Genomic DNA, 18687 nt, shown 5'->3' on the forward strand with positions numbered 1-18687 from the left:
GAAAGAGTTTGATTGTGCAGCACTGCTCCCTGAATTGTATTAGGCTCTTAATTATGTAGTCCAGAGCCTGGGTTCCCTCCCTTAGGAGGGCATGCATGACCCGAACATTTCACCGGACTTTCTTAGTGACCCACACAGCAGCTTGTCCAGGTAGAAGTAGGGTTCCTGCAAGGACTAATACAGTGTTTCTTCAGATCCTGAGGAAAAAGACCAGTTACAAGGCAATGTAGGATCCTAATAAGGATCTGGGCAATCATGTTTTAGTTCTCAGTGACTTGAAGTCAGGAGGGAGGGGAGAAAAGATGGACAAGTTAGTTTGAAAGGTTGCAGTCAGATATTGAGGGAAACTGGAAGAACTGAAAATTTGGTAAGAGTTGACAATCTCTGTAAAGTAACAGATCCAAGTCCAATTTATAAGTAGGTAGTTTATCCATAATGGGAAAGGGAGCTAATTAAGCATCTATCAGACAGGACAGTTTGCATATTAATGAAATACCTGCCGTTTATAGAGGTGCTAAGTACCTCAAAGACAATGAATAGAGTCAGAATCTGGTAATCCAGAAGAGCATGCCATAGTTTCCCATTGAAACACAAAATGCTCTCTTTAGTCCCTTTCTTCCCTTTGATCAAAGACAATCTCAAAGAAAGATCATTCTTGATCACAAAACAAAGCTGATCTCATTAGACATGGCCCAGCTGTTTACATAGATGCAGCAAGAATGACAAACTACCACATAGGTCTTCTATTTTGCTTTGAAGGACATTTTCATAAAGAACTTCAGATTAGACTTTCCAATGCCTCTTGAGGATAGGAAGCCAAGCCACAACTTCACCATCATTTTTCACCTGCAGTACCTATGATTTGGTGGAAGTCCTCTCTTCCTGAGGTCCCCAAAATGTCCTAAGCTTCCTGAGTCCGCCAGGAAGTGACCTTCCTTGCTCACCTATAAGGCTGAGAACCCTATAAAGCCAGTTACTGGGCCAGTTTTCCCAAGAAGGACTTGGTAAGTGTTGGCCCCAGAAAGTCAACCTTAGTCCTGAAAAATGTCTGGTCATATCTGATGAAATGAGCATCACTTGCAAATGTGACGTTGTAGACAACGTCAGCCTTGATTGCATAACCAGTGTTGCCAATTCTGTCCTCATAACAAGGTGGACGGATTCTTACTGAATCTATGCAAATAACTAGAGTGCCATGAAAACAGGAATCCTCAATAAGAATTCCCCAAATTTGGAAGGATGAGTCAGAGCAGAAAAGATATGTGTTTCATTTTTGCTTTACAAGAGCACAGTCCTACTCAATTGTTATGAGTGATAAATAGCTCAGCAGAAAAGAGAGAGTGGTTCCTTTAAAGCAGAGCATTAAAGCATCAGCACTGTTCCAAACAAAGCCCATAATCATGAATCATCAGTTCATCCAGTGCTATGTAATTAATTCTTGTTCTGCTCTAACTTGGATTAGCAGTCTTATAAATTCATATTCTTTTCCACTAGAGTTCTAGAAATCCTGACTTTAGTCCAACAGTGTGGTCCCCAATTTATTGAAGCAATGCCACTAGAAGCCTATACCCAAGAGTACCTGGAATGGTCATTTCCACAGGTCTCTAAGATATTTGGTTTAAGAGGAAGCACACAGCTGGAGCTGATTTGCAAGGCTCTTCGGGAATCATTACACTAAAACACATAACCACTTGTAGATAACAAAAAACTTAAAATAGCCATGGTTGATGTATTTTTGATAATTTTTAAAGGTGAAAGATCTGATCAAAGTTCACTCTAAAAATATATAAAAATAGTACAATTAATAAGGAAATTAGATTTTTATGTGACATTTTAAAAAGTCAGTTCAAGAAATTTTAGACAAAACATGCCAGAGTAATTAATCATATTTTCAGAGAAGACTGGCTATTATATCTAATTTATGAAAGTGTATAAGCATATTTTTTACAGAGAAAAAAATACAACATAATAATTCTGAGACATGATATGCCATGAACATATTAAACATATTGTTAGAATATACTTTTATCAAGCAAAATGTAAGCACCTGAATGAGTTTAGGAAAAACACACTTGAGTAAAATAAAAAAGTGTTTTTGCAAGGCTGAAAACTCAAAGGCATTACTGTATTTATTAAACCAACAACATTAGAAATAGTCTCATTTGCCAAAGATTTACCTAAATCATATGAACTTGAATTTTAAAAACTTTTTAGTAAGTTTCTATAAGAATACTCCCCCCCATATTCAACAAATTAGAGATTTAATTTTATTGATTTCTGGGAATTCCAGGAAGGTCAAAATTCTATAAACTCTTATTTATCTCTTAGCCAATCCAAAAGGATCTCTTTTAAGGGATTTTAGAATTTAATGTGGTAATACCATTTGGAGGTAAGAAAATACTATGCATGCATAATAGAACATATGTATATACATATATATACACACATAGAGATAGACACAAAAAGCTTATAGCTTTAATTTTTAATTAAAAAATTTAGCCCTGGTGCAAGTTATAAACACGGAAACTCAAAACTCACTGGCTCATACAAAAGAGCTGACTCTAATCTTGCCTTACTTTTACATTTTTACAAAGATTGTATTTCTGGCAGATGGGGCAAATTGAAGTAACTTGCTCAATGTAAGAGGTAAAGCAGCTCCCCCAGTATTTGTGGAGGAGACCCTTACGATGTGCTTTGCCCTGACCTGTAATCCTGTGGAGGTTGTGGGCTGCATTTTGGGAGAATGATGGAGGAGAAACCAAGTGGCCATCTGGTGTCTCTGAAGCCCATCTGAGCGGAGAAAACATGCAGCCTGTTCCAATTAGCTTTTGCAGCCGCAGGCTTTTTCTCCTGGTGTAGTAGAACTCCTCAGAGCCCCCACAATAGCAGGGCACTTAAACTTCAGGTGTCTACAGGGAGTTGAGGACCCTGAGTGAGAGAGGGAAGAACTGGCAGCGTGGATAATGGAGAGGAGGCGGTAGACGTGTTGACAGGGGAAGAACAAAGGATTCTAGGGAGCTGAAGGACAAGTTGGGGGTGGAAAAAAGGAAGCAGAAGTTAGGCGATGGTGATGGGAAGGCAGAGGTCTTAGAAGACACTGAGGAGGGACTTGGTTTTTGAAGGAAGCAGTGGTCTCTGAAAGTTTTTGTGAGAGGGACATTATTCTGTTTCTTTGTACCAAACAATACAAGCAGTTCACTGTTTGGATGTGATCTTGGAGTCATGAGATTCAAAATCCCTACTCAGAATAAACAAATTTGCAAAGATCCCAAGTTCCCCAAAGAGGCCATTGAAATTCTAGGTTTTTTGTTTGTTTTTGTTTTTGTTTTTGTTTTTTTGTTTTTTTTCAGTGAAATTCTGTCATTTTGAAGAGATTGGGTGAAATCAGTGTGAATAATGTCCAAGCTTACCCCACACAGGGAAGAGTGTGTGGAACTATGGTTAGATTGACAATTTCCCTTGATAATGAAAGGAATACCTGTTGGTGCTAAGGACTTTAATCCAAGGTATGATATCCCAGGAGAGAGGCAGAGGCTTTAATCACACCCAGGAAAGCCAGAAGAAGGAGAGAAATAGAAGGAAGAAAAAAGACAAAAATGAAGAATAAAGCCCAGTCTTTACCATACTAAAACAGACACATGTTTGGAACACTGGACCAGGAGTGAGACTCACCACTGTGGATCCCGACTTCCCATCCCAGCCATGAAAGGACCCAGCATCTGCTAAGATGGCGTTGACCCTGGGGTGAAGAAAGCAAGATCCTGAGGTTATTTGGCATTCTGTCAGAGTCACAACGTCATAACTGTCAAAGAAAAAAAATGCAATCTGCACATTAGTTTGAAGGATTTCCTTAAGAAAGTTATTGCAGTAGGAAGAAAATATCATTATAGGAAGCTGCATGAAGACTAAGTCAAGAATGTCTCTGGGGAGGGGTGGGTGGACAAAGCTTTTAAATGCAGAGACACCTGGGATAGGTGGCCATGGAGAGTAGGAGGTGGGGATGCGAAAGCTGGTGTGCGAGTGCGTTCTTAAAACTTAATATTCATCAAATATTGTACTAACAGGGAAGTCAAGGCAGGAAGTATTGGTTTGTGGCTAAGCACATAGGGCGGGGTCTGCACTTGAGATGGGTGAGCAAGTTTAAGCACAGAAAATATACATGGGTTTGAAGGCCTTGTGGTCCTAAAGTTTTATCAAGCTCAAAGTTTGATTAGCCTTGTCAGCACCCAAATTTTAGGGTCTCCCAAAAGTCACTATGATTTTTGTTCTTTCACCTTGTAAAAAGAGAAATGTTAGGAATAATGAGGGTTATTTGGTATGTTACTGACGATGAGTTGCATGGGAAATATTCTCAAATCAGAAGAAATGCCTAGACTTCCCTAGGTTAAATTTGTGTGGGTAAGATGTTATTAAAATAAATATTTAAAAAATTGTATATGGGAAGGTCATAGACGATGATCAATGCTTTTGCTGTCCATGATATGTTTCTATTTATCAGTCTTGGTGTTGCTTTGCCTATGAGACAAAAGCAGTATTGTATTAGCGGACATAATTTCAATTATTTTTAAAACACATTACCTTGGTTGTAACTTTACTTTTGAACTTGAATCTAGTGTATTTGGGGCAGTAGTATTCTATTGGGGATTCACATCATTTATCTATAGAGTTTTATTAATTTACTACTGATGTTTAGAACCTACGTTAGATGTATTGGCTCTATTTACTTGATAATCTTGATATATTGTTGGTATAGTCTAACTTTGTGCTAGGTGTATATGGTATCTAATGTTTTGGAATTTTTATATCTTATAATTTGTCTGTAAGATGATGTTAATCTATTTTCATAAAATAGGTGTAATCTCTACTCTTCTTTGAAAATAGGCATAAATCTTTGTGTTTATACATATTTTGTCAACAACTTTTTTGGATTGACTTGATTTCATTTTGCATGCCACAGAAACAATCAGATATGCTCGTAATTGCATTATTCTTGTAATGAATTCTCTTCAGATCATTCTCATAGTAAGTAAACAATAGATATTTCTAGTCTTTTGTCATCTACAGAGAGTTTGCATGTTTTGTTTTACTTCTGATGCTTCCATGAAAGCACCTGGAATTGCTTCAACAAAGGACTAAAAGCCTGGTGAAGAAGACTGTGCCAGGTACTCTTGGGTCCAGGCTTCTGATAGTATTACTTCAATAACTATGAGATCCTACCAGTGGACTGAGTCAGGAATTCCAGACATCCAGTCAAGAAGCAGATGTGTTCATGAGATGACTAACCCAAGATCAAGTAGGAACAGGAATTAATTATAAAGCACTGAATGAATTGAATAAACTGCATAGATATGGGCTTTGTTTGGAACAGTGCTGATGCTTTAATGCTCTGCTTTCTGGTTGTAAGGAACCACTCTCTCTTTTCTGCTGAGCTATTCATTACTCATAACAATTGAGTAGACTATGCTCTTGTAAAGCAAAAATGAAACCCTTATCTTTTCTGCTCTGACTCATCCTTCTAAATTTGGGGAATTTTTTTTTAAGATTTTATTTATTTATTCATGAGAGACACATAGAGAGAGGCAGAGACACAGGCAGAGGGAGAAGCAAGCTCCATGCAGGGAGCCCGACGTGGAACTCGATCCCGGGTCTCCAGGATCAGGCCCTGGGCCGAAGGTGGCGCTAAACCGCTGAGCCACCAGGGCTGCCAATTTGGGGAATTCTTATTGAGGATTCCTGTTTTCATGGCACTCTAGTTATTTGCATAGATTCAGTAAGAATCCGTCCACCTTGTTATGAGGACAGAATTGGCAACACTGGTTATGCAATCAAGGCTGGCGTTGTCTACAACATCACATTTGCAAGTGATGCTCATTTCAACAGATGTGACCAGACATTTTTCAGGACTAAGGTTGACTTTCTGGGGCCAACACTTACCAAGTCCTTCTTGGGAAAACTGGCCCAGTAACTGGCTTTATAGGGTTCTCAGCCTTATAGGTGAGCAAGGAAGGTCACTTCCTGGCGGACTCAGGAAGCTTAGGACATTTTGGGGACCTCAGGAAAAGAGGACTTCCACCAAATCATAGGTACTGCAGGTGAAAAATGATGGTGAAGTTGTGGCTTGGCTTCCTATCCTCAAGAGGCATTGGAAAGTCTAATCTGAAGTTCTTTATGAAAATGTCCTTCAAAGCAAAATAGAAGACCTATGTGGTAGTTTGTCATTCTTGCTGCATCTATGTAAACAGCTGGGCCATGTCTAATGAGATCAGCTTTGTTTTGTGATCAAGAATGATCTTTCTTTGAGATTGTCTTTGATCAAAGGGAAGAAAGGGACTAAAGAGAGCATTTTGTATTTCAATGGGAAACTATGGCATGCTCTTCTGGATTACCAGATTCTGACCCTATTCATTGTCTTTGGGCTATTTTACACCTCTATAAACTGCAGGTATCTGATGGATATTCAAACTTTGTCTTGTCTGGTAACCAAGGTTTCTCATTTCCTGTTGAAAAACCATTTCGGTGTTTACTTCTAAATTGCATTTTCTCACCTTGCACAGCTTGTGAACTCTTACCAAATTTTCAGTTCTTCAGTTCTTCCAGGTTCCTTCAATATTTGGCTACAAACTAATCATAGCTTAAAAGCAAGGTTTTCAATTTTTCTGCCTCCTGCTTGTCATTGAGTCATTGAGAACTACAAATTGATTGCCAAGTTTTTGTTGGGACTCTAAAGTTGCCTTGTAACTGGTCTTTGCCTGCAAGATCTGAAGAGTTATTGCAAGCTCAAGTCTAAGAACTTTTTATAAAACTAGAAGGACTCATCATGCCAACTAACCATTCATGGTCCAGTTCTTTCCCTGAATAGTCCACTGTTTGGACTACCAAGCAAGTCTGGTGAAAGTCTCAGGTTATCCATTCCTTACTGGAGTAGTAACCAATGCTGTGGACAACACCACCAAAACAACTGGTGTCTCGGATTCAAAAAATTCAATGAGTGGTAAGAGACTGAATACAGAAACAAATAATGGCCAGACCATATACAAAATGGAGCCCTGATCAACAGCCTCTATAGCAATTAGTCTAAGCAGCTTAGTATAACCTGATCAACATCAGTCCCAAATCAGGGCCTAGTCAATAATTGCCAGCTTCTCTAATTTTTGCTCATATTTTTCACTTAGGATGAACCATAGGAAAGTCAAATATGTACTCTGACCAATCATATAAGATGGTCCACTTCTAGTTAGTCCTCTAGCTTCTGTAAGCCAACAGTCTCCAGTTAGGGCATTACCTGAAACCTTCCCCTTTTCTACTCTAGAGCTTTCCACTACTCTACCTGCATTTGAGTTTCTGCTCATCTCAGGTGATGGTGGTAACTCCTTTGCTATAGCAAGCTCTGAATCAATAGCATCTGTTTGTTTTCATTTCAGTGATTTTCATTTATTACTACAGATTTCTCAGAGTTTCCATCAAGATATAGTTTGCGCCGACCATCACCACGGCCTCCAGTTTTCAACCAGGCACATAGAACCCATTGTGCCTCACTGCTCACTGCTTGTCAAGTCCACAATAAGTGGTAAGTCAGCACAGACCTGAACTCTACTCTCTTCATGTTGATTTCTTTGGTCATTTCTTCTGAGTTTGGTACCCAGGTTTTGTTATCAGTGCCCACCCATTTGTTTGGCATCATTGGTGGAATCAAGCTATTCTTTTCATCTTTTTTCTTTTTTTTTTTTTTGCATTTGTGTTACTGTCCCATGGAGTACCGTCTAAAAGTGTTATATCTAAGAAGAAGAATCATAGTAGAACATAGGCATATGCTTTCTAAGCCTATTGCTCACCAGCCTCACAGACCTATGAGTTTGCTCTTCTTGCCACAACTGCCCATTTGGACAAGTTTTGTTGTAGGTCACCAGTAAAAGTGGATGAGGTGCTGTTTCTGTCTTAAATTTTGGTCCTGAGGGCTTTTTTTGTTTTCCCTTTTTGATTGAGAAAGAGCATTCTCTCTGATATTCCATGTGTTAGATGGCACAGATTGTTGAGTTTGGAGTTTGAGATGTGAACTGCAGAACCATTTCATTTCTACCAGCACTGGCAGCTCTCATGGAATCATCTAAATCTCAGTCTTCTCCTCCTCCGGGAAAACTCTTGCTTTGTATATCCACTCTCACGACAGTGCTTACTTTTATACTTATCTTTCCAAATGACATAATTTTCCCTAGTACAATTTAAGCCTTTAATGGGCACTCAGGATGAGGGAGAGCATTTGACTTCCACAAAATTGTTCATTTGAAAGATTCCTGAAAAAATAAAGGAATATGACTTCTCAGTCCTCATGGGCAACACTTTTTGATTGGTATGCAGAGACCTCCAAAGAAAGTTTAAATAAAATATTACTTCACTGAAAGATTCTTTGACCAAAGCTATGAGGAAGTTGGCAAACATAAGCAACAAAGTAATTTCCTGAGTAAATCCAGATTTCTTTAAACCTAAACAAGATCAACAAATACTCATAAAAGAATTTAGAATTCTTTTTGGTGCATATGACCCAGAGTTACTTGATGTATATTAACTTGTACATGAGTTGGTTGGAAGCTCAGATGCTGAATCCTATATGGTAAAAGCTGACTGGACCTACACAGAATGGGACCTACAGCATCCCTCTTTCCAACAATAAGCTTGAGGGTCACAAAAAAGCTCAAAAAATAGGGCAAAGTCTCCCGGACACCATACATTGATTCAATCAATAAACATTGATTGAACCATAAATCAATCATGCAATAAAAGATGAAACTATGAGACGCTTTTTAGGTTACACTAAAACATATCTTCCAAAAACACGTGGGTGTGAAAGAAGATGCTGATTGACTAGCAGCCCTTTTATTTCATTTTGTTAATGGAGCTGAACCTGAAACTAAGTACCTAATTCGAAGAAATAACTTATAACAGGAAATAGCCCCGTTATCTGAAGTAAAACACCTGACATAACATTTTGAAATGGCTTTAGGATAAAAATGAGACAAGACTTAAATGTGTAGCCCTAAAGATCAAACAGCTAAGTAGACCACTTCCCAACCAGCCACCCATTGATAAGGACACTTGTAGATATTGTAAAAAGAAGGGGCACTGGAAAAATAATTGTCTCACCGCAACAAAATTCAAACCAAAAAAACAAAAAACTCCCTTCAATTTAGATCAATAAGAAAGGAAAATGCATTCACTATTCTGGATTAGTTTTAAGCAAGCAAAGTGAATTACAAATATAGATGGTGAACCTCATTAATTCCTGGTAGATAATGAGTAATACTCTTTCTTTTTAAATTCTACCATCATTACTCAACCTCTTCTTCAGAGAAAACATAGCACATAAAAGCAGGTATTTAAAAATTTTTTTAAATTATTTTTTAATTTTTTAAAAAATATATTTTTATTGGAGTTAGATTTGCCAACATATAGTATAACACCCAGTGCTCATCCTGTCAAGTGCCCTGATCCTCAGTGCCCGTCACCCAGTTACCCCAATTGCCCACCCACCTCCGCTTCTGCAACCTTTTTTTCGTTTCCCAGAGTTAGGAGTCTCTCATGGTTTGTCTCCCTCTCTAGTTTTTCCCACTCAGTTTCCCTCCTTTCCCTTATAATCCCTTTCACTATTTTTTATATTCCTCGTATGAGTAAAATCATATGATGATTGTCCTTCTCCGATTGACTTACTTCACTCAGCATAATACCCTCCATTTACATCCCCATCGAAGCAAATGCTGGGTATTCGTCATTTCTAATGGCTGAGAAATATTCCGTTGAATCCATAGACCACAGCTTCTTTATCCATTCATCTTTCGATGGACACCGAGGCTCCTTCCACAGTTTGGCTATTGTAGACATTGGTGCTATAAATATTGGGGTGCAGGCATCTGGGCTTTCCACTGCATCTGTATCTTTGGGGTAAATCCCTAGCAGTGCAATGGCTGGGTCATAGGGTAGCTCTATTTTTAACTCTTTGAGGAACCTCCACACAGTTTTCCAGAGTGGCTGGACCAGTTCATATTCCCACCAACAGTGCAAGAGGATTCCCCTTTCTCCACATCCTCTCCAACTTTTGTTGTTTCTTGTCTTGTTAATTTTCCCCATTCTCACTGGTGTGAGGTGGTATCTCATTGTGGTTTTGATTTGTATTTTCCTGATGGTAAGTGATGTAGAGCATTTTCTCATGTGCACATATGTAGGTCTTCTCTGGTGAAATTTCTGTTCATGTCTTCTGCCCATTTCATGATTGGATTGTTTGTTTCTTTGCAGTTGAGTTTAAGAAGTTCTTTATAGATCTTGGATACTAGCTCTTTACCTGATAACGTCATTTGCAAATATCTTCTCCCATTCTGTAGGTTGTTTTCTAGTTTTGTTGAATATTTCTTTTGCTGTGCAGAAGCTTTTTATCTTGATGAAGTCCCACTAGTTAATTTTTGCTTTTGTTTCCCTTGCCTTCATAGATGTATCTTGTAAGAAGTTGCTTTGGCCAAGTTCAAAAGGGTGTTGCCTGTGTTCTCCTCTAGGATTTTAATGGATTCTTGTCTCACATTTAGATCTTTCATCCATTTTGAGTTTATCTTTGTGTATGGTGTAAGAGAATGGTCTAGTTTCATTCTTCTGCACTTTTCCCAGCACCATTTATTGAAGAGACTGTCCTTTTTCCAGTGGATAGTCTATTCTCCTTTGTCGAATATTAGTTGACCATAGAATTGAGGGCCCATTTCTGGGATCTCTATTCTATTCCATTGATCTATGTGTCTGTCTTTGTGCAAGTACCACACTGTCTTGATGATCACAGTTTTGTAGTACAATTTGAAATCCGACATTGTGATGCCTCAGGCTCTGGTTTTCTTTTTCAATATTCCCCTGGCAATTTGGGGTCTTTTCTGATTCCACACAAATCTTGAAGCAGGCATTTTACATAATTCACAGCCCTTAACTGTAACCCTTGTATCCTTGACTGAAAAATATTCCTTTTTTTTTTTCTCTCTGCCATCCTTGGAAAGTTAGTAAGGAAATATATATTATGCAAGTGGGTTTTGCAAACACACATGAGAGGAACTATTTCTTGGGATTTGAGAAGACTCCTCTATTTATAATCAAATTGGGTTTCTCTGGATATACCTTTGCCTTCTCTGTAATATTTACTACATACTTCTGATAAAGATCTTGACACCATACCTGACACTTTATGGGCTAAAATTTCCAACATTGGAATTGGAATGGAATTGGAGGAGAACTATTACAATTCAGATAGACCCTATCAAATCATCACCCAAACTTTCCCAATATCCTTTGAGGCCAGACACAAAGGAAGAGCTTAAAGCTATTTTAAAAACCTTATATTCAAAGATCTCATAGTCTGTAGTAGCCCTTGTAACACTCTCATCCTGACAAAAAAGAAACCATAGGATGAAGTTATAAATTGTTGAAGACTTCAAGACCATCAACAAAATTATTATCTTTTGTTTCTATGTAGTATGTAATTCAAATACCACCCGGTCATTTATTCTGCCTATAGCCACTTGCTTCACTGTGGTAGATCTTTCCCTTGCCTTTTTCAGCATGCCTCTAGACCAAGAGAATCAACATCTTTTTGCCTTCACTGAAGAGGACAACATCCCTGGGAGGTCATGCTTCAGAGGTGCACGGAAGCCATCTATTATTTCTCTCATATCCTTAATCAATCAAGATCCAAATTTCCCTTGCTATTCAGTTCTGATTAATAATATAATATAATATAATGTAATATAGTATAATATAATATAATATAATATAATATAATCTTTTACTTTGTTCGGGGAACAAGGAAGCTTGTTAAAAGGATCATTTGCTTATTCTCAGCCTTAATAGGAAAAGAACACAATGTTTCAAAAGGTAGATGACAAATGTTTCAGAACACTGTCCTTTATTTAGGAAATGACCCCTCTAAGGTAGGGAAACACTCTCCCAATAGATTAAAGACTATCCAAACTTACTCTAGACCTCTTTCAAGGTGACAAGTAGGAGGATTTCTAGGCTTAACTGGAAATTAAAGGCTATGGGTGCCAAACTTTTCTGTGATTGCAACACTTCTTTATGAATTGTCTAAGTCTTCAGTAAGAGACTCTGATCTGGGAGCCCAAACAGGTCTTCTATACCCTAAAGAAAGTCTAACAATAGTCTCTTTCCTTAGGCATTCCTAACTACAAAAGCCATTTCACTGAACTGAATTGAACTTGAATTGTGCATGAACAATTTCTACAAGCCCTTAAGGTTTCAACTCAATTTCATGGGAATCATCAAAAGCCAGTTGCTTACTACTGACTCACCTTTGACCCAGCTGTAAAGGCTTTTTCCCTTTGATTTAAGGTAATCAGTTTCATGGCAAGACTTGTCGATGCTTCTGCTGAACTAGTTCTAGGCTCTCTACTTAACCTCATGGTTCCTCATGCAACACAGACATTGTTATTGACTGAGAACACACAGTACTTTTCAGCCAACTGGTTAACCTCTTAAGAGATTCTGTTACTCTCTCCTCTCACATCACTCTTCACGTCTGAAACACCCTGAAACTTACCACTCCCCTGTTTCCTAAAAGAATGGCAACAATATGATTGTCTCATTTCCCTTAGAGAGATTTCTGTACCTGGAAGAAACAATATATTATAGCTCCCACCTAGAAATCTGATCTAGTATTATTTGTTGAGGGACGATTCTTCACCTGAAATGAGTTATTAAGCAGAATATACTATCAGTAATTTAAGAAGATCATTCTTTAGAATAAAGTCCCCTACATGAAGTAAAATCAGCCCACATGGCAAAACTTATTGCACTTCCTAGAGCTTTTCAACTAGCTAAAGATCAGAGAGCAGACACAAATACATAGATAGCAGATCTGCTTTTGGACAAGTACAAGACACTGGGATGTTTTAATCACAGCAAAGGGAGTTCTCAGCTCTGCTGGTTTCCTCCTAAAAATGGACAGCAAATTAAGAAATCTTTAGATTCCTAGAAGGATGGCTGTTATAAATATTGAGGCCTATGTAAAAAAGAGATAATACAGAAGCTAAAGAAAATGCTCTAGCAGGTAATTATGCTAAAAATGCTGCCTTAATGAAGGTTATGATCTTACCTAAACCCTCAAAGGATATATCTCTGGAGGGTTTCAAAGAGACCATTAAAAACATCAATATATAGCATCCAGTTTTTGAAAAAGAAGGATCTGGTTGCATCTTTCACTCAGATAATCTCTGGCACTCTCAAAATGGCTGCCTAGTTAAATCAGATAAGTTAAAATGGGTATTAACTAAATTTCTTCATGAAACTATTCATCATGGAAGAGATGAAGTGATTATTATCTTAACATTGGTGAGAAAACTTTAAAAAGACAGCTGAGGTTATTTTCAAGTCATGTATCATCTATCAACAGCTTAATCCGGGAAAAACTGTAAAGGGGAGTCACAGCCAGGACCCTCGGTGGCACTTTGAACACCTTCAGATGGATTTTAACTAGCTTCTACCTATATGAGATTTGAAAAGGTTTTAGTTATTGTATATCTATATTCAGGATGTGCTGTAACATTCCTTTGTTGAAAAATTACGGGCATCATGGTCACTAAAAAACTGCTTGATTTTGTGTTTTCAACCTGGCGCATCTCAGCTTTTATATCTAGAAGTCAGGATGCACACTTAACCGACAGCCTTGTAAGACAATTCTATAAGATGTTACCTTTACTTAAAAGCTATACTGTTCTTATCACCCACAATCTCCTTCCTGAAAAGGTTAAAAAGACTGATGGAAATTCTTAAATTTAAATTAACAAGACTTTGAGAAATCCTCGAGCTCTCTTTGCCAAAAGTACTTTCACTAGCTCTTATAGCTATGCAGTTCACTCCCTCAGGGACACATCAGATATCCCCCTATGAACTAGTGACTGCAAGATGCACATATTTGAGAATTTTATCTCCAATATTAGATTTCACTCTACTGCATGGTGACATGGCAAAAATTTACAAGGGACTCTTGTATTATACACCCAGTTCTATCATCAATGGTTAAGATGATACCCTAAATCATTTTTCTAAATCATCTCTTCATGATCTTTTTTTTTTTAAGATTTTATTTATTTAACCATGAGAGACACAGATAAAGAGGCTGAGACACAGGCAGAGGGAGAAGCTGACTCCCTGTGGGGAACCTGATGCAGGACTTGATCCCAGGACCCCAGGATCACGATCTGAGCCAAAGGCAGACGCTCAACCACTGAACCACTCAGGTGCTCCTTTTTATGATCTTCAACTAAGATATTTTGTCTATTGGAAGATACATCAGAGGAAAACCACTGCCTTTGATCTCAATGGAAGGAGCTTTATCAGGTATGATTAATAACAAATAAAATAGTAAAATGCCAGAGAGTCAATGCTTGGTTTCATGTTTTATGATTGAAGAGATTAAAGAAGCAATTCAGAGTTTCACACAATTGGAAGGCTACTCTAATTGGGGAATTCACATTGAGGATATTCAGAGATCTTGTAAACACACATCATCTTGGGAAGGAAACAGCTCACTGAATACCTTCGGAACAATAGATGGTTTCAGATGATGAGTAGTTTCTGCCTTGAGTGTTGGACCTAGACCTCTGTCTGATTCTTGTCTTATATGTCTGTTAATAATCATCCTTATTTCCTATAGACCCTTGGTTGTTATTCACACATAATGGCTTTTTCTCTCCATTCTTTCCCCTCCTTATGTAATTATTAGGTCAGAACATATTCATCATAATTCCATCATTAGACTATCTCAAATAGTAGCCACTACCCTCAGTCTTACTGACAGCTGGATATGCCATCTATGACTGCATCCCTTTATAAAACCTCTGGGCAATTCTAGTCTCATCAAATGAGACCATAAGGAATAGTCTAATAAGACTATAAGGAATGGTGTTTCTTTTTGCACCTACACAGAAAAATTTCCATAACCTCAGTAGCAATTAGCCTGGTAAGCCAAATCACCATCTCTGCAGCAACTGCCCCAATGGTTAAATCTTGGTTAACCAACAACTGCCTGCTTCCCTAATTTTTGTTCCTCATTTCCGATTTAAGACCAACTATAAAAAGCCAAAAATGCTCCCCTAATTAGTTACATAGCATACCCTAATTCTAGTTAGTTTCATCCCAACTTCTTCATGCCAACTGCTTTCTATCAGGGCATACCTAAAGTCTTTTTTCCTTTTTAGTCTATTATACAGGTCGCCCACTAATCTTCCTGCCTTGAGTCTCTGCTAGAAGTAAGTGATGGTGGCTGACTCCCATATGATAGCAAGCTCTAAATAAATAGTCTTTGCTCATTCTCATTTGGGTGGCCTTCATTTATTTCCACAGCAGTACTGCTTTATCAAAAGATTTTCTTCCACCAGCCTCTTGGAATCCACTAAATCTGTGACTCACAGGGTCGATTCCTAGTTATTTGCTTTAACTCAATCTTTTATATTAATATTTTCTCTTTTTAATTTCAGGTATCCCTGTTTAAGATGTCTGGACTTCTGGATTCTAAAACAATTGACTTTTGCTGTAACCTCTCAAACCGATGGTTCAACTTATTTTATATCAACAACACCAACAAAAGTCCTAGAGAGATCCTACTTTGTCTCACTCAGAAGGTTTATGCTTGTCCTTTAGTTGTTCAGAAACCTACTCTATTCCTTCGTATTGAGCAAAAGTAGAGATTAACAATGTTGGACTTTATCTGAGCTCTGTATTCTTAGAAAACAGTGATAGTTAATAAATACCCCATCTTTTGTTTCCAGGAAAGGAGTTACTGAAAAGAGGCACCACTCTTCTCCATATAATTTATATAAGACTCCCAGTCCATTCTTTTTCATGACTCCAATAAAAGTTGTGTATATAGATATATGGACAACTATTATTTGTCAAAGATGCCAAGACCATTTAATGGGAAAAGAATAATGTTTTCAACAAATGATTCTGGGACAACTGGATATAGTCACAGAAGAATGAAGTTGGATCCTTACCTCACACTATATAAAAATTAACCAAAATGGATTAAAAAATCTAAGTGTAAGAGCTAAAACTATAGAATTCTTAGAAGAATACAGAGGTAAATCTTCATGATTTGGCAATGGGTTTTTAGATATGACCCCAGAACATAAGCAACAAGAGGAAAAACATAAATTGAGCTTCATCAAAGTAAAATTTTTATGTTTCAAAGATTTCTATCAAGAAGGTAGAAAGACAACCTAAAGACTACAGATATATTTGAAAATCATATATCTGATAAGGAATTTGTACATACATAAAGATTTCTTATATAAAGAATTCTTACAACTGAATAATAAAAATAAGAAATAATACAAAAAGGGCAAAGGATCTCAATAGACATTGTTCCAAAGAAAACATACAAATGGCTGATAGTCATATGAAAATATGCTGTTGATCATTAGTCATCAAGTAAATGCAAATCATAACCACAGTGAGATATTACTTCATACCCAGTAGGCTAGAGTCAAAATATAAGATAATAATAAGTGTTGGGAAGGATGTGGAGAAACCAGAAACCTTTGGACTGCTAGTGGGAAAGCAAAATCACAACTACTTTGGAAAACAATCTGACAAGTCCTTCAAATAACAGAAAAATAGGTTATTGGTTGCTTAGGGATGGAAAGGAGGGTAGGGAGGAGGGGATGGTAGGCGCTAGCTAAATCATATTTTTTTTTCCGATTGAGATGATAAAAATATTCTAAAATTTATTGTAGTGATGGCTTCAAATTTATAAATTAAAATAATGGTACATTTTAAATGAATGAATTTTGTGGTATGTGAATTATGTCTCAAGAGAGCTGTAAAAACAAAAGAAAACAAATGACCCATGTTTGTAGATGTTTAGCTTACTATAGCCTGTTTCCCGAATATAGAAAACTGGGAGCCCATTTTGAACTACCTTTGTCCTTTTTAATTCAAACTGTCAGCATTTTCACCAATATGATTCTCTTAAAAATTTTGTAGTTTACACTGTTGATGGGAATCCAAGTTAGTACAGTCACTCTGAAAAAAAAAAAAAAAACCAGTATGGAGATGCCTCAGAAAGTTAAAAACAAAGCTACTGCACAACCCAACAATACTAAGTATTTACCCAAAGTATACAAATGTAGTGATCCAAAGGGGCACCTGCACCCCAATGTTTATAGCAGCAATGTTCACAATGGCAAACTATGGGAAGAGCCCAAATGTCCATCGACAGATGAGTGGATAAAGAACATGTGGTATATATATGATATATATATATATATCATATATATATATATATCATATATATGATATATATATATCATTCAGTCATAAAAAAATCCGAAGTCTTACCATTTGCAATGACGTGGATAGAACTAGAGGGTATTATGCTAAGCAAAATAAGTCAATCAGAGTAAGACAATTATATGATTTCACTCATATGTGAAATTTAAGAAACAAAACAGGAGCATAGGAAGTGAGGGAAAAATAAAATAATACAAAAATCAGAGAAGGACAAAAACCATAAGAGACTCTTACATAGGAAACAAACTGAGGGTTCCTGGAAGGAGGTGCATGGAGGATGGAGTAACTGGATGATGGGGATTAAGGAGGGCACATGATATAATAAGCACTGGGTGTGACATGCAACTGATGAATAACTGCACTCTACCTCTGTAACTAATGAGACACTATATGTTAATCGAATTTAAATAAAATCAAATCAAAACTTTTGTAGGTTTTTTTATGAACTTGATTAGAGGTTCACTCTATGACACAAAAGCTTCATCCATAATTATTTTTGAGTCAGATCTTCTAGTTCTGGCTGCCCAAGAAGAAGAAGAAGATCAGCTCTTTTATCTTCCCGAGAGCATCTACTATGTACCACCTTCAGTATTTCAAGGAGATCTTAAAAAAGGTTTTACAGTTACCCATTGCTATACAACAAACCATACCAAAACCTAGTGAATTAAAACAATCATGATTGTTAATAGGTCTGAGAGTTTGGAGATTCCTATGTTGATTTTGCCTGGATTCACATATGTGTTGTCTCAGCTAGAGATTCAGCTGTACTGGAAGCTGCAAAGGGACCTCACTCACATGTTTGGCCATTGGTTTTAGCTTTTGGCTGAGATTCTTCAGTTTTTCTCTACGTGGTCTTTCGTCTGCCAGTAGGTTAGTTCAGCTGCCTTCCCTGGCTGTCTCTGGGATGTTTTCTGAGGTAGGAGAAGTAGAAGAAATAGGACTTTTTAAAGCTTAACCCCAAAGTCACATTATGTCATTTCTACCATATTCCATTGGTCAAAGTAAGTTATAGCCTAACCTAGATTCAAGAGGATGGAGAAACAGATTCCACAGTTAGGCGAGGGGGAAGGCAAAACCATATTTTAATATAGTGTCTTACTGAGATAGGAGGGGTTAGGGCATTAAACCATTTGCCACCGTCCTTACAAGGATTTTGGATTTTATCCTTCAGTCCTCGGGGCATCTCTGAAATGTATGAATAGGAGGGAATTCTATGATTAGTTTGTGCGTTAGAAAGATGACTCTGAGGGCTGTGTGAAAATGGACAGAAGAGGGGAAAGACAGAAGTTAGGCAAAATATATTCAGAAAAATAATAAAATCATCTATTTGGAGATGATAAGGGCTTGACTAGAGATTGGAGG

General features: G+C 37.5%; 1 long non-coding RNA gene across 4 annotated transcripts; it reads left to right on the top strand.

Moving 5' to 3' along the window:
• The first annotated feature begins 1096 nt into the window (after nt 1-1096).
• Nucleotides 1097-16813, top strand: LOC102151540. 4 transcript variants are annotated; one of them, XR_005368637.1, is made up of 6 exons: nt 1097-6991; nt 7422-7567; nt 11580-11659; nt 12191-12366; nt 14114-14373; nt 15513-16813. It is a non-coding gene; the product is annotated as an uncharacterized LOC102151540 (long non-coding RNA). The 4 variants fall into 4 exon arrangements; XR_005368635.1 differs by having other exon boundaries at nt 7444-7567; XR_005368636.1 differs by lacking the exon at nt 11580-11659.
• The last annotated feature ends 1874 nt before the right edge of the window (nt 16814-18687 follow it).

Source organism: Canis lupus, chromosome 13, assembly GCF_011100685.1.
Source record: "Canis lupus familiaris isolate Mischka breed German Shepherd chromosome 13, alternate assembly UU_Cfam_GSD_1.0, whole genome shotgun sequence".
Lineage (NCBI taxonomy): Eukaryota > Metazoa > Chordata > Mammalia > Carnivora > Canidae > Canis > Canis lupus.